General features: G+C 41.5%; 1 long non-coding RNA gene across 2 annotated transcripts; it reads right to left on the bottom strand.

Moving 5' to 3' along the window:
• Positions 1 to 900: 900 nt before the first annotated feature.
• LOC135411553 (uncharacterized) lies at positions 901 to 14607 on the bottom strand. Of its 2 annotated transcripts, XR_010429205.1 has the most exons (3): positions 10702 to 14607; positions 2523 to 4211; positions 901 to 1712 (listed from the first exon to the last, which is right to left on the bottom strand). It is a non-coding gene; the product is annotated as an uncharacterized LOC135411553 (long non-coding RNA). The 2 variants fall into 2 exon arrangements; XR_010429204.1 differs by lacking the exon at positions 10702 to 14607 and having other exon boundaries at positions 2523 to 6905.
• Between the last annotated feature and the right edge of the window lie 77 nt (positions 14608 to 14684).

Below are 14684 nucleotides of genomic sequence, written 5' to 3'. Positions count from 1 at the left end.
CTAAAAAAAACCCACAAAAAACCAATTGTTTAGAGATCCCTGGAGTAGAAAGTTGCATCTGAACTACAGCATATTAATTGTCCATCAATCTGTTGAGCTTCTGAGTGCACTGGTATTTTGGCTCCCCCAACACCCTGTGAGAGAATCCCACATTTCAGCTATATCCTATATGAAAGAGAACTTATTTAATTCTTCAGCATGCTGCTTGATAACACCAGCATTCTCTGAAAACCTGAAGAACTTGAAAAGAAGTATGTTTCATACCAATTCTCAGAATGAAAGAAGGCATCTTTCCTGAGAGCTACTGATTGCCTGCTGGCATACAACTTGAACAAGGTGTGTCATACCAAATTGATCCTCCTTCTAATTTAGTGCCTGGCTATCTCTAGGATACATCTAATTTGGGATATCATGTGCTAGTAAAATAGAGATTTGTACAGAAATGTCTCATAAATAACTCACAGTTTCCTCCACCTCTGCTCACTACACTTGCTTACTTTGCCAGGGCATTCAGAAGCTGCTGAACAATTGTTTCCTTTGCCATGGAAAACTGAGAAGAAGAGAAGCCTCTAGGAAGGTCTGCCACATGCTGACTGGGAAAATGAGGCTTTCAGAAGTTCCTTTTTTTTTGTTTTTTTTTTTTTTGGTAAAGTGATAAAGCAGGTTTTTGTCATCCTATCCTTCCCCCTATGCTTCTTTTAGCAGAAAAAAAATCCAGCAGCAGGAGGAAAGCTCTGTTTGTATGAGTTACCTTCTTTCAGCAACCTGGCTGAAAGGACCTTTTCCATTTTCCCCCAGATCTATTTACCCAACTGCTTAAGAAAATTTGCATTCTTAAACAGAAGTTTGTTTGTTCTTTTTCTTTTGTTTGCCTTCTTGGGGAGTCAAAAATCGTCAATCTTTATAAATCTTAAAGCTTAGTTTTCTAATTATAGTTTCTGTGCATTAAATACAAAAATACATATTTTGTTGCTGCTTTTTCTTTTTCTAAAGAAATAAATTTCGTTTAATCACCTTAGGACAATTGCTCAAAAGCACATGCACAGTGTCAGTAGTCACTTTTAATAATTTTGGGTTTGCATTTGACAGCACATCCCAAAACTGGGTGCTGAATATTTCTGAAGACAGATGAGAAGAGCCATTACAATATATTGCTATTCATGGCCAGAGTCACAGTGAGACAGCGAGCACTCCAGGCAGAGCCTGAGTTAAATTTCCCAGCTAGAATGGGTATGTGGCCCTGCACAGGTTGTCCCTTGTGCAGGATGGTTCAACAGCGCCTTCCATTTCAGGTGACTAGAAAGAGCCAGAATTGAAGGTAGCACCACTGCCCTATCTATCCTTAGATGCCTCTAACACTCCCAGGATGCTTGGAGAGGGGCCAAGACGGACATGATTCTAGGTCTAGCTTTTCTTCTTCTACAAACTCTGAGTGGACGCTGAAGGAGATGTGCCTTGTCCTTGTGGTTCATAGTTTCCTGCTGTGACAGGTCCAAGCATTCACTTGGCTTCTGAACCAACACCAAGGCAGGGAAAGGGCAGAGTCTATGTTTACAATACAGATTGTCATCTCCTGGTTGTGCAGCTCTCTTCACCCGTGGCCAAACGAAGGAGTTCAGAGACTGATGTCCAACTGGCTTCCTTTCTGAAAAAGTAGAGGAAATAGTTACCCATGGATCACTTTTCATGAGTGGAAGATGTCATCACTTGACCTATAAAAGAAAGTGGAACAGGTTTCTTAGTCAGGGTTTTTACAAGCCTTATGTAGCTTTTGCTGCTGTGTTGTGGAGAACCAGAGGAATTTGATTGTCTGTTGTCTAAGAAACATTTGCCCGCCTGAATGAAGACCCAAGGACAACATCTCAGAGTTAGTAGTAAGCCTCTGAAGTGCCTTCTTGGGAAGTAACATGCATGTTGGCAAAATCCCCCACCAAGCTAAAAGGGATGTTTTATTATTTGGGAATGGTCACTAGCAAATCCTGAGCTCTGAATCATCCACAGTTATCTTCAGAAGTGCTGTACCTTCAAACCAAACCTGTGCTGGGCAGTTGCATGATAGACAGGACACAGGCTTGTTGATTCTTATACACTCAGCTTTTCCAAAAGTGGGTGATATAGTTCTGAAAAGATCAGAGAGGCACTGCTTAGCTCCTAGATCAGCAGCAAACTTGATTTAACCCATATCAGGGATATAAAGGTCTCAATTCCAAAAGATGGTTGACACAGAACTGGCAACGTGTTTCAGACTCGCACTTCTATCTGAGAAGAATCTGATACTTCTGCAACTGATGGTGCTCCTGTTCTTGCAGATGGGGAGTAGAGGCATCGCATGTCATGGCATCATGTTGCCTTTCCACAGTTAACACATGTCTTGTCACCACATCAGATTCCTGCTGCAGAGCTGGGTATTTCATCAGGGGACAAACCTGGAATTCCCACTCATATGCATGGAAAGGTCTGGGAATGAGCCTGGTGGACTAGGATACTCCTAAAATGAGTATCATTTCCCCATATTTACATACCACAGGAGATGACACTGCAGTGCTGGGTGACTCAGATATGGGCTAAAGTTCCAACTGCACCAGGAGGGAGGGATGTGCGCAGTCTCTAAAGCAAGTCCTGCTTGCTGCCTTTAAGGGAAGACAGGCACAAAGTTACCCACTGCAGATCTGTATACTTGGATTAGCTGGAGATAACCTCAGTACATCTCTGGTACGTATTGAAGCAATTTCAGGACAAAGCATGTGATGATGATAAGCATTCAGAAACACAGATGTGTACCCTATGTTCCTAAGACTCCAGATGGCAAACTGAGCAGCTGCTGCCTTTCTCCCTGTTCCTTATGCTCTTGTGAACCCAGTCTGTGATTTCGGCTGGTTTCCTGATGCCTGCAGAGGTCCAGCTCCACAGCTAGCCTCCACTACACAGACTTCCACCACATGCACTCTCTTAGACCAAGGACCAGAAGCTTCCTTGATTTATAGAATAATTCCTTCTTCCGCCACCAAACAGGACCTTCAGTATGGGGTATTTCATATACTTACACTTGGGGAAAAAACCAACAAGCCGCTCCTCCAAACGTCTTTTTTTTTCTAGAAGATTTCTGGCAAAATGTCCTCCAAAGTCCTCAGTACTATCCTGAAGAAAACACATAAATGCAGTAGCCTTTTTCCTTTCCCTAGGAGTGGAAAATGTTCTACTGCTGCCCATATATCCCTCAGGAACACCTTGCCCCGTGAGGTATGCTTAGACCTTGCAAGAATGGAGAATAGATGAACAGATAAACTGCTTTGTTTGAACCTTGCTGAGACCTTCAGACAGTTCCTCTTCTCTCAAATACAATTTTTAATTCATAGTTTCTTTTTCTCACTCATTATGACTGAAAGGTTATAACAGGAATATTTTGAAGGAATTTGGACAACCATGCTCTTCATGCCGAGCTGACAGTTTTACCAACCTTGAACAGTGGAAAAAACTTTGCTTCACCAGTCCTTTGTAGGAACTGTATTTTGGGTAAAACCTTAATTGGTTTGTGATTTCTTGGACATAAGTTTTGGGTTTTTTCCTGAGGATCCGTCAGATCTGTTTCCATAGCTAGACAGTTTCTCTTAAATTCCACTTTCTACACGCAACTTGTAACTTTCCAGTTTTGAGGTTCCTGCTGATCTATAGTTATACTCTAGCTGAGGTTACACTTGAAGGTCAGTGGGAAACAGTTCCTCATGTGAATTGCAAATGCATACCTATTAGGTGGTGTTACCTAGCAATTGTTAAATTAGCTCTTTTCTAGTTGTTCTGATAGCTGTGTCTCTCAGAACCACAGAATGATTGAGGTTGGAAGGGACCTCTGGAGGTCATCTGGTTCAGTACGTCTGCTCAGCCAGGGCATCCTAGAGCCAATTGCCCAGGATCACATCCAGACAACTTCTGAATATTTCCAAGGATGACGTCTCCACAGTCTCCCTGGGCAACCTGTACCAGTGCTCAGTCACCCTCACAGTGAAAAAGTGTTTTTTGATGTTCAGATGAAACCTCCTGTGTTGTTGTGCCCATTGCCTTGTGACTTCTAAGCTGTTCAGTCAGGAATTCAAACTGTCACACTCCTTTTGTGATGTCCCAGAGTGGCTTTGTTCTTCCTTTCTCAGACACTTCCTGTATTCTTCCACAGCTCTCTTTAATCCACTCTTCTTGTGGTTGAAGCTTCTCCAAAGCTAATTTTGGAGATAAAGATTATGTCAGTTCACAACTTCCATTACCTTTAAGGGTTGATATGTTGCTACCACCTTTCAATCAAGAGGCTGTTCTTATAACACATATTTAAGCCCAAAACGGAGCTCAAAGATTATGTTAGAACATGAGATTTCTTGACCAGCAGTCACTTTAGGAGTTGGAGTGGAAATAAGAGCTGTGACTGTTCTGATTTAAGAAAAGTCTGAATTCTGCTTGCCTTTGCATTTGATGCTCCAAGCAAAAGATGTGCTTTTGTGCCTTACTGAGCCCTACTATGCCCTGTTTTACTCCCTGCAGCTACTGTGCACTGCTTTGGATTTGAAGACACAGTGAGAAGCAGCAAGATCAGAAGACAGTCGTCATAGGGTCCATCTGTAGGGATGGAATTTCCCATCCATTTTCAATATTCAGAGCTGAACCATGAGTTTGTGTACTTGTTTGTAAGGCACCTGTCTATGCAAATTCCAAGTCAGTGCAAGTAATCATTTGGGGGATGTAACAGGTTAATTTATTCCTGTGCATGTTTTATTGTGTTCCCATTTAAAACCTAACATTATTCTTTTACATTAAAACCATTATCAGATCTCTGGAGTTAATGAGGCAGAGAGACTAGAACAGAGCAAATTTTCTTCCACTGAGCTGGAAAAATGTAGTCATTGAAGAAAAGACATCATTTGTTATTCCACTGGTCTAAAGGTTGTTTGCTTATTTATTTATTTATTTATGGAATAAAATGAGAATGACATGGCAGATAATTAGATCTGGAATGACATAGAAGGAATTGTAGAAGCTTTGGAGATATCTGCTATTTGAAGTGTTAGCTGATGCATTAAAGATCTCTGCTTTTAGTGTTTCCTCCAGCTCCTGGAAGAGGTGAACGCTGAGTAAAGCATCAGGCCTCACCAGCAAGGTACCAGCTGCAATGCCAGATGGGGTTTGTTGTATGTGAAACCTCTTTGCTATGTCGCAGCTCTGCCACAGGCTTCCTACTGTTGCTTAATGTCACCAGGGATTTGGGGGAAACCTCTCCCAGCAGCTCCATGCAGAAGTTACTGCTGGATCCAGAATATGGCTTCCTCTGCACCTCCTCAGTGCTTGGCTCATTGGTAAGCATACAGTCAGCATGCATCTATGCAGGTGTAGATATATCCTAAATAAACCTGTTTTCTCACAAAGATGAATATTTAGTATGTTAACAAATCAATAATGTATTCTGATGACTAAACAGGCATTAGCAACTAAAATTTTAAACTCTATGTCAAATCACTATTATCAAGGTAAAATAAAGCTAGCTTTGTCAGTTGCTGTATTAGTTACTTGAACTCAAGGTGCCTGAAAATGCTATGAAATTTCTGGAAGGATGCAGAGTGTGCCAACATTGCTGTCTGCAGTGGGATGATAAGATACCTCAGCTCTTCCTCATTAAATACCCTCACCGTGACTAAAGGACTGTGCTGAAAGCAGGTCTGTTGACAGTGTGCCATTCTTTAGAATCATAGAATCAGCTGGGTTGGAAGGGACCTCTGAGATCATCAAGTCCAACCCTTGATCCACTACCACTGCGGTTGCTAGACCATGGCACTAAGTGCCACATCCAGTCTCATCTTAAAAACCTCCAGGGACGGAGAATCCACCACTTCCCTGGGCAGCCCATTCCAGTGCCTGATTACCCTCTCTGTAAAGAAATTCTTTCTAGTATCTAACCTAAACCTCCCCTGGCACAGCTTAAGACCATGCCCTCTTGTCTTGTTGATAGTTGCCTGGGAAAAGAGACCAACCCCCACCTGGCTACAACCTCCTTTCAGGTAGTTGTAGAGAGTGATGAGGTCTCCCTTGAGCCTCCTCTTCTCCAGGCTGAACAACCCCAGCTCCCTCAGCCTCTCCTCATAGGACTTGTGCTTGAGTCCCTTCACCAGCCTTGTTGCTCTCCTCTGGACCTGCTCCAGCACCTCAATATCCTTCCTGAACTGAGGGGCCCAGAACTGGACACAGTACTCCAGGTGTGGCCTCACCAGTGCTGAGTATAGGGGAAGAATCACTTCCCTGGACCTGTTGGCCACACTGTTCCTGGTCCAGGCCAGGATGCCATTGGCCTTCTTGGCCACCTGGGCACACTTCTGGCTCATGTTCAGATTCCTGTCAATCCAAATCCTTGCCATTGGGGATGGGACTGATGGGTGACCCTGTGCCCCCAGGGAAGACCCACCACCTCTGCTAGCCTTACTGCCCCCCCAGATCCTGCAGGCAAGGGTGGGCATCTGTTGTGCAGAAAGTCATCTTCACTGTGGAAGTGGTTCTAGTTGTCTATACTTGAAAACAAGTCTGAATGAGGGAGTATCTCACTCGTGTCAGGCATGAAGAAATAAGTATTTAAGCTACTCAAATACCACTTGATTTGTTTCTTTCTTAGATTTCCAATGATTTAGTTTTTACATGATAAAATGAAGCCTAAATCCATAAAGATTTGTTTAAAAAGGGTAAAGTTCACTGTAAAAATGTTGCTAATAATCTCCCCAAGCCCAAAATTTTAACAAGCTCCAGAAAATGACAGTTTATATGAAGATGGCATGAACTTCTCTGAGTCACTTTGACGTGTCAGCACCAGACTATAGACACATTGACTAAAATGAAAAATTTCTAGAAAAATTTTAATTGTAATTGAAGACCCATTTTAATTGAACAGATGTTGACTAGATCTAATATACTCTTTACAAAGTAAGATCCTGAAAAGAGTCCCATTAGTTTAGAGACACGAGTTTTATTTTGTTCAACTAAGAACATCTCAGAGAGTAGAAAGATAAGAAGATTTAAAACCTCATCTTCATCAAGTCTAACATCCAAAACCATTTTTGTTTAACAGTTTATTAAGCAAAATGAAGCTAATTTCTGCATGTATCTCCTTAGAAACTAATACTGCTGAGCTCATTATACCTTCTTTCACATCAAAGATACAAAGAAATCCGCTCTTTTTGGGTCTGTTTCTTCTGCAGGGAATCTTAGCTGGGCACCTGGGATTCTGTAGTGTTTTATTCATTTTAATACCTTACTCTTTAAAATTTAAAGGCCTTTTAGTGAATCTGCTGTTCCCAGAATGTTGTAGGAAATAGACAACAGATATTGTAACTATTTCTTCAAAAGCCCTCTATTTAAATGTCTCTTAGCATCAAGGGTCTTAATTTCCTTGAAGTTACTCACAGTTCAAATAACCTCAAAAAATAGGACCTTGCCTTCCAATTTACAGAAAGAGCATCTGAACTTGTATTTGCATTTGCAAGAATGCAAAGAATTTACCTACTCATGGATTTTCTGTCAGGTATAGTCTCCACCTTTTTAAGACCAGATTTCATCTAACTTAATGAATGCATAAACTAAATGGTTCTTTAAAACTTTTAAAAAACAAATGCCCAAACTAAACTTTAAAGTAGGTATCTCAGATTGGATCCCAAGAAATATGATAAATTTCCAAAGGAGGCACATATTGAGTATAGGGATTCTTTCATTTGTTTTCCTCAGGCCTGTGGGGAAATAAAACATTTTAATTGTGTCTGAAAATTTTGTGCAAACTGCTGACCCAGAAGGATTGCCCTGGAAATAACTTGTTACAGGCTTCTTGGTGAACTACTGTGTGAGCCGACACATGGACATCTGCTGCTGCTGGATGGAGAATTCAATTTAGTTGCAGATATCCTTCGAAAACTAAAACCTGATACCAAGCTGCTGCAATATTCAGCACTGGAATCTATGAGAAACATAATTTAATGATATGGCACACTTCTGAGTGAGGCTGCAAGAACTGGTTCTTTGGGGATCAACATGTTTTCCAGAAAAATTATGTCTAACTGTGGATTCATGTAAGAGAAATCCCTAAGAGCAGGGTAGTGAAGGCAGCTTTACAGCTGCTGTGTGCTGCTGGAGCAGGGAAAAAATATCCTAGCCCTGGAATAATAATTCTAGGTGTCAAAATTCTTGTGTGACTCTTTGAAAGACTTTTTAAACACCGACTGGAAATAAATGTGTGCTCCTGTTCTCTAACAAGAACTGTATAAGAAGGAACCAGGGACATGTAAAATCATTTCAGAAGATGAAATACATATTTGTTTTCTTCCATGAAACCATGGCAATACTCTGTAACAACAGGAAAGGCAGATGCTTGCTCTTGGTTGTTTAATGGGCAAAAGTATAATGCTTTTTCATGTGCCCTACAGCAAAACCTCCATGCACACAGAACAAGACAGAAAACCTGTGTGAGTCAAAGAGTCATCATGTTTATATGACACATCTAAAAAGCTCTCTGTCAGCCAAGGGTGAGAATGTGTGCAGATACTTTGACAAGGTAGAGCAAGACCTTCTTAGGATCTCCTGTGGAATATGGCAACGACCTGTCAGTCCTGAGGGGACTGGGGTCTGCTCCTAATCCAATTCCTTCTGTTGGTTGATGATCTTACTTCCCCACAGCATTTCCTAAAGCTAACTCCAGTGTGCATGGTGCAGGAGTAGATCCCGTGGTCTGTAGAGAGTCTGGTCAGGGAGGAGATCTTGCAAGGAGCTGCAGTAGAGCATGGGAGCGCTTCTTCTGCATGCCCATCTTGGAGCATCTGTTCATGTGCAAGCTCTGCCTAGGAAGCCTGAGGAATAAACTCAGTGTTAAGTGTTCCCTGAATGGACTCAGGGCTTTTCGGCTTGAGCTGAGTTGCTGTGTGAATGGCAAACTTAGAATCTCGGTTTCCCATTTGCTGTACTCTCTCCCACCAGCAGCCATCACTCTGCGTGCCATGCACTGGTAAGATGGAGCATGGGCTTGGCTCAGAAACCACTGAAAGCCTACGGCTAAAAATTCTGAGATGGAGCTGGGGGAGCGAGGCACTGCCCAGCGAGGCATTGCAGATGGAGCAGGTACAGGTGACTGCAGAGTGGCATGAAAGGCAACTTCTCTGAACAGTGGGCTTCTCACGTGGGCTCATTCTGCTGTACTTGCTTGCTCTGAGATTGTAAGAAAAATATGTCAAGCTCCCACAGGACTCAAAGCTGTGTCAGAAAGCTTATAAATGTTGCATGTCTCCCTGCAATTTGCACCTTTCAAACTTCTCTCTCTGCTGCTGAAGCAGCAGCAAAGATACTATGAAGAGAGCTCCTACGTTACCTGCTAAGCTGAAGTGTTATGAAAGAAATCCTTGATTTCAGTTTTAGAAGGAAATATCTGAACACAGAAAAAAACCATGAAGAAAATAGAATTGAATTGATCTACCTCATGTCAGCTGAGCATTAAACTGCCTCTGAATTGCTTGTATGTGAGAGCAGTATTATGGCATATGTATTTCAGTGAAAAAGTTTAAATCACAGAGTTGCTTTTAGCAACAAATCTCATGAAATACTGTGGTCACTTAAAGTGGATGCAGGTCAATATTCAGTAAAGTCAAAACTAAGTACTTCAAAATTTCCGTATTAATCTCATCCAGAAATGGAATGTTTCATTTTGCCTGACCCAGTGAAAAATCAAGTTTTAACAGGTATTTACACCATAAATTCTCACTTTTAGCATCTCCAGTGAATAGTAACACTTTAAAATATCTGGTTTTTACTGGAAAATAAATCAGTCCACTAGCAGATTTTACTTTTACAAAAAATACATTACAGCTCCAGGCAACCTGATTACTGAGCCCAAACTATAACCGTGATCAGGAGCATCTTCTCCATCTATAGCCCAATGGGAGAGAGCCTACAGAAGTTGTGCAAGGGCACAGGGGGAAACCCCTGCAAAGCAGGAGGTAACAAACCTGCCCATTGTTCTCAGAAATCTCAGCCACAGTAGCAGGATCCACCTTAGTTGTAAGATGGATTTTATAAACTAATGGATAGTGTGGTATAACTCGGTTGTCTGCAGGAGCAGGTAAGTGGATCTGGTGATGCAAAGGCTCTTGAAGGCCTGTGTGCCTATATCTCTGTTTCATCCATGCATCCTGGAGACATTATTGATAGACCACCTCTCTAGGGATGTAGCTCAAGGAGTGCTCTCAAGGGCCATAGCTCCCTAAGTTTCGATCATATTGGTTCATACAAGTAACTTTCCCCTAATTCTGCTGCTTTGCATGGTCTATCTCCTTTCTTTCTTCTATTAAATTAAACTGGTTTTATTTTTGTCCTAAAACAGCATAAGCCTTTTTTTATAAATAGATAATTTGCTCATTTTCCTCTGGGTTTGGATACCTTTTCTTTACTTTCATCGACAACAGGCCCCAAGAAAAATACTGACAAAACACTCCACCACACCTACCATAACTGGTTCCCGTATAAGACACGTGGGTGTTACAGAATTAGACAAAAGAAAGTAAACCGGGGCAGTTTAGCTGATAATGCTGTTTCCTTGTAAGGTTATAGAACGTAGCAATGTGTCCTAATGAGAGAAAGCTCTCCTTTATCAAGGGAACACTATTTTTAACCAATTCTTTTAATTGACTTGCAGTACCTCCTTACATGGAGCAGTGGATGTTGAACCATCTCAAAATGCTCTTCTTCTCTAAGTTCCTGCAAAAAAAAAAAAATCAGTTCAGAATACCTATAATTTTTGTATGTTAAAATAAAAATTTCAAATTTGTATTTTGGCTTTAGTTCTGGCACGAGTTGCTGTAGCATAGTATGAAATTAAAAGGGAGGAAGAAAGAGTCTGTCCTTTTTATTTACTGTCCCTCTTGCTCTCTCTTTAAAGCTCTGTGTGGGGATGTGTGTGGAAGAAACAAAATTGCCTAAGGGTCCCAAAATGGTCCAAATGAAATATGCTTTATTTTCTAATTTCTTTCATCTCCACTATCCTGATTTTGCTGTATGAGGGGCCATTTTTTTTATTGCTCCTTTTTAAGAAGTCAGCATATACATGAGAATCCCTGTAAGCTGAAGTCTTCCTGATTCTTATGTGGGGATGCAAAGGGAGACTGTGAAAAAGGAGAGGATGGAAAGGGAGAAGATGGAAAGGGGGAGGATGCAATGCAAGAGGCTACTTTCTATCTGGTTTTGAGGGTGTCTTGCAAAAGCCAACCTTTCACCAAAGAAACTAGTTAAAGAAAATACTCACCCCTCCTGTTCTGTTCCCTAACGCCCTGCAGGTGTTGTTCCCCAAGATGTCAGTGCTACTTGAGGAGAGACAAGCTCTCTTTAATCACCAGGTTATGCCAGGTTACCAAACAAAGATGCTGGGTAGTGAGACATGGGCTGTCTGCCTTTTATATGCAGGTACACTCTTCTTGTATAGTGAGAGTCTCAGGCACTGAAATACTTTCAAGCATTTCCAAGATGCAGAATGCCTCACAGTTCTCCCTCTGGGACAAATTGTTCTGCATTACCCTCTCTTCAAGCTGAGCCTTGAAGTTACATTTTAGCGCTGTATGATCAAGAGAGAGTTTTTCTCTGCATAAATTTAATCTTGTGTTCGACTAACTTGCAGGTAAGCAAGAAATCTATTTTCTTCCCTATGCACAGAGGACTTACATTGCAACCTACAACAGAGCAATTAGTGTTACAAAGCGTTAGGTGCATAAATTCAATCCCCTAGATAACAAGTACATATTAGCTGCATGGTTATGAATTAGGTGTGTTATATATATAGAAAGCCTGTCCCCTGGACAGTTGCCAAATGTAAGAGCAATCTGTTCTCTATGAAATGCTCACCTTAAAAAAAAACAGAGTCAAAGTAGGCTATATCTGTCCATTTACAGTCCAGGAAGTCCTTGCATCTGATCTAGCAGTGGTAATTTTCAAATGTCTTTAACAATAAAAGTAGACCTCTTTAGTTATGAGGTGAAGTTGCAATGTATGCTAGTAAGAAGAACTAACATCAAGAAGATTGTACTGAGCAATCTGTTTTCTGCAGCAGGGCAGTAGCACATAATCAACTTAAGAGCTCAAGTTCATTGACTTTCAGTAGGGCTCAGTATCCTAAGCCGCTAAACTATGAGACAATTTTGGTGAGCCTGAGTGGTGCCCTCACACCAGACCTCTCCTCAAAGGGTTATCATGCACTGTTTTTGGTGAGGTTATCCATGCTAGGAAATAGTGCCACAGTTTTTCTCATGTTGCAGGACACAAAACACCTTCCCCTGACCTGGAGAAATCCCTTCCTACACACCTGGAAGTAATAAATTCCCTTTCTCTATCTTAAGCCACTCAGCACACCTTCATGAGGAATATTTGGAAACATTACCTGCATGTGGGCAGGCCCTGTGCCTCTTTGCTGGGATATAATGCACAGGACATGTTTGCTCATCATCCAACAGCGGATGAACCAGAGTTGTGGTTCCCTGCATGTCCTGCCATAGCTTCCTAAAGTGCCCGCAGTCAGCTGTGTGTTTTTAATAACACAAAGGTTCCAAGCAGTCTGTTAAATGCAGATATTTCATAGGTCTTTAAAATAAGTAGCTGGGATCTGCACCATGCTATGACTTCTGTTATATGTTTTGTGTGCTCTGGAGTGGGATGGATATATATTGTGAGGCAAAGCACATCTACAGGGTGCACTATGCCAGAGCTGCCCCCATACTTAGCTCACTCCAAAAGAGAGCCAGGGAGGGAACTAATGTACAGTGAGTGTGAACGCTCAGGGGCTCTGGCAGCCTCAGCTGTGGACTGTCACACTGCAGTAATGTAATGTGCTTGCTGCATCCCCAGATAGTTTTTCTTCAAAAAAAAGTGTCCTTTTGAACATACCAGACGGTAGGAAGTATTAAAACAAAAAAAGGTTCCTCTCCCCTCCACATGGGCACTGTAATTTTTTAATTTAATTTACTCAACCAGATATTGTAAAATCACCCCAAAATCTAGGACCAAGATGACTAGTGCCTTCCCAGAAAGAACTGCATCCTCTTCTGCTTCTCATACAATGAGATCATAGCCCTTCTGCTGGTAAACCACGGACTTCTTTTTTAGTTCTTTGTATTTTTTCCCCGTATGGCATATCTAGAAAAATTAGTCAGTTGGATGTTTTGTTGTCTGCATTTTTTTTCCCTGTAGAATGTGCTCAAGAGCATCAGTATTTTAATTGTCCTATATCAATACTTATGACACCTAGCTTATTGTTAAGTGTCAATATCACAATTTTGGCAATCACTAGGCAAAGATTAAATTTACACTTTGCATAATTTTATTCTTTGCTGTCAAAGAGTCCACATTCATACTGCATGTGTCTGAAGTGTGACACTCAGGAGTAGTGTATGGATGTATAACTCTTAAATTGTTTACACCTACAAAACAATGCATTATGAGACTGGTAATGATAACAGAAAGTTTTCAAGGAAAATAAACTCGAGCAAAGTCTTTTCTCAGTATTATAAATCATTTAGATTACAGAAAATATTATATGTTTTTCCTAAAAAAGATTTCTGTACAGATAGATGGGAATGGTGATTAACTTTGCAATGATAATGAGACCAGTAGTTCAGTTCCTAAGGGTACAAAATGTTATCTGCTCATACAGTGACTGCAGAAGAGTCATAAAGCCTCCTAAATCTGTATATCCCAGTTAAGTCCTCATGTCTCTTTCTTAGTAAATGTAGAACAACCTTTTAAAATCCCAATTCTGATATCAGAACTCTTAGGATTCTCCAGCCAATACCACACCACACCTTCCCAAATGATTTTTGCCTGAAGGAAAACTACCTACAGCTTTTTCCATCAGTTAAGTGCATTAACTGAAGAGTGCTGGAAATCTGCTCCTATCTTTTCCAGATCTGACATCTGCTACAGAAATCTCACAGAATTACAAAATGGCTGAGGTTGGCAGAGTCATCAGGACGTCATCTGGTCCAACACCGCTGCTCAAGCAGGGCCACCCAAAGCTGTTTGTGCAGGAGCATGTCCAGACAACTTCTGAATATCTCCAAGGATGGAATCTCCACAGGCTCTCTGAACAACCTGTGCCAGTGCTCATTCACCCTCACAGTAAAAAAGTGCTTCTTGATGCTCGGGAGGGAACCTGCTGTATTAGATGCTGCTATCTGGTATTTCAGTTTCAAACCCAGCCTGAACATACTGTGAGAGATTTATATTCTTGTTACAGCAGGGAAATGACAGTTTTCCTGATAGCACTATCACTCTTACTGTCAAGGAGGTCAGCTGTTTTATTGTTAACATCATGGCTAGGCTTCGTGAACAAAGATTTGGGAAGGACTCTACCCACATTTGCTACAAGCACGCTGGGGCTAGAGAGGCCAATGTGAGATAGACACGTCTGGTTGCAAAAGGCACAGCAGAAAAACTCGGTATCAGCAAGACACGATTCTTTCTGCATTGTCTTTTCTCCTCAAGAGTGATCCTGCATGCATTCTCAAAAGAAGCAGCAGTGACATAGATAGTGTGTCTCCAGACCTCCCGATTGGAGGCCAGAGTAGACCAGTTATGATGATCAATATGGCCAAGGCTGAGATGTTGCTTCAGGGAGTCCTTGCGACAGCCAGTGGCAAGTTCACCAT

The sequence above is a fragment of the Pseudopipra pipra genome, chromosome 1 (genome assembly GCF_036250125.1).
Source record: "Pseudopipra pipra isolate bDixPip1 chromosome 1, bDixPip1.hap1, whole genome shotgun sequence".
NCBI classification, from domain to species: Eukaryota; Metazoa; Chordata; class Aves; order Passeriformes; family Pipridae; genus Pseudopipra; species Pseudopipra pipra.
The sequence above is the reverse complement of the archived record's forward strand: the minus strand, read 5'-3'. Positions and strand labels throughout refer to the sequence as shown.